Here is a 2074-nt window from a genome sequence, read left to right on the forward strand (position 1 = left end):
TTATTTGAAAAATACAAGTATAACTCTAATCTTTATAAAAATAAAAATAAAAAAAAAGACACCACCAGCTTTTCCCAGTTCCTTTGATTCTGTATTTACTCTTTTTAGGTTTAATATATTATCATCTTACCAAATTTATTATTCAAGATTGTTTCAGCCTATAATAAAGTTTTTATAATAAAGTTTTCAAAATAATGTACATTTTAGCACTAAAATTTTGTATTTATCATTGTCATATTTACCATTAGTTATTATATTTGCCATATTTACCATTAGTTATTATATTTGTCATATTTATGATTAGTTATTATATATCTTCTCCTTCTTATTCTTATATTCACTGCGATGTTTATTTTTTATTCTCACATAATATACGTTTTAACTTATTAAAATACTTTTAGTTTATTAAATAATATATTAATTTTTTATTTCTTATTTTCATAATTCATTTCGTACAGAAATATTTCTTTAATTTTTTATTAATTATATAACTTTTCTCAAAAAATAGATTTATTTGTGTGCACTGCCGAATGCATGAATTACTAGTTCATAAATAACACAAGAAATAAATAAAATAAAATAAATTAATATGTCTTACTTTCTTGAACTTTTACAAAAGTTTAGAATTTTCTTCGTATAAAATATTTAAAATTTTTATTTATATTAAATTCAAAATACATCAAAATTTACAAAATAACACAAAACTATCATCTAACCTGGAAATAAATACAAACTCATACTTTCAGTATCGTGATTGGTTACAAAGGGAGTCCTACAAAGAGGACACGTTTTCTGACTGCTATTGATCCAACGGTCCACACAGGTGCGATGAAAAACATGGTTACAGTTCTGCATGCGCCGAATCTCCTCCTCCTCGGAGAACTGTGACAGACAGAACACGCAGATGCACGCGTTTTCTCCTGACTCTCCGAACAGGACCACAGGCAGGAGCTCCTTGATCACATGCGCCGATACTTCATGAGTTGTGGTGACCGCAGCAGCAGAGGTGGTGACGGAGGTGACGGTGGAAGTGGTGGCAGACGTAATTGCAGAGTGCTGATTTCGGAGGAAGTGGGAGAAGCCGAAGAGATTGAAGAAGAAGAATACAAGGTTTCGGAGGAGGCCGAGAATGTCCGAGAGAGAAATGAAGGGTTTTGGAAAGTATAACTGTGCACAACACGCAGGAAACCCCATTGGAGAAGAATGCGTAGCTATTCTTCCAACAAATATAAAAGGGCAGCATTTATAAGTGTAGCAGCAGCAGCTTTTATGTATGTGATATAGAAAAACGAAAACGCGGTTACACATGTCACAGTAATTAAATACACGCGTCAGGTTTCTATTGGTGAAGACCCAGTTACATGCAGTGGTTGAAATAAATGTTTTTAAGTTACCTAGTTCTTTAGAAATAAAAAAATTATTGTATATATAAATTAAAAAAAAAAACAATTTTTATTATTTTGAATGAACATTAAAATAAGATTTGTATTTGAAGTCAGTGTTTTGTAAACCTCTTAAAGATGCTCTTTGTGGGAATTGTTGTGTAGTGGAAGGTTGCAGAGGTCTTATTGAAGAGAAAGTCATTTTTATGTTTTTGTCATTTTTTGTTTCATAATATGGAGATAGGTGGAAAAATCAAATAAAACAGGTCCTGTCTATTTGGTACAGTACTTGACACACACGTATGTATAATTTTTATGGAGTTGTTTTACGCATGTTGTATTGGCTGTGAATAATGTGAATAACAAATATGAGTTTGTGATGGTTGGATTTAAATACCTGCATCGAATCACATCCTTTGGTTTGAAAAAGGTGCAATAGCCATAGATGTTTTAGCTTTGGAGTAATATTACACTTTTGAAATTTGACATGATGTTCTTGACAATACATATGCTACAAGCGTAGAGAATCATTGAATGGTCAATTGAAAGGTCTTTCAAATAGTACCTTCCAATTCAAAAGGTTCATAGTCACATACAATGCTAAATAGTAATCACAAAACCTAAAGGTCTTCATCTTTCTTGTCAAAATATTTGATGCCAGGTAAAAAGGGGAAAAAATAGTGATCATATCT

The 2074-nt window shown here is 31.2% G+C and overlaps 1 pseudogene; it reads right to left on the reverse strand.

The window, feature by feature from the left end:
* Positions 1-711: 711 nt before the first annotated feature.
* Positions 712-1194, reverse strand: LOC114167546 (brassinosteroid-responsive RING protein 1 pseudogene; annotated as a pseudogene).
* Positions 1195-2074: the final 880 nt, after the last annotated feature.

This window comes from Vigna unguiculata, chromosome 10 (genome assembly GCF_037176805.1).
Source record: "Vigna unguiculata cultivar grain cowpea cultivar isolate G323 ecotype 2 chromosome 10, ASM3717680v1, whole genome shotgun sequence".
In the NCBI taxonomy this organism is placed as follows: domain Eukaryota; kingdom Viridiplantae; phylum Streptophyta; class Magnoliopsida; order Fabales; family Fabaceae; genus Vigna; species Vigna unguiculata.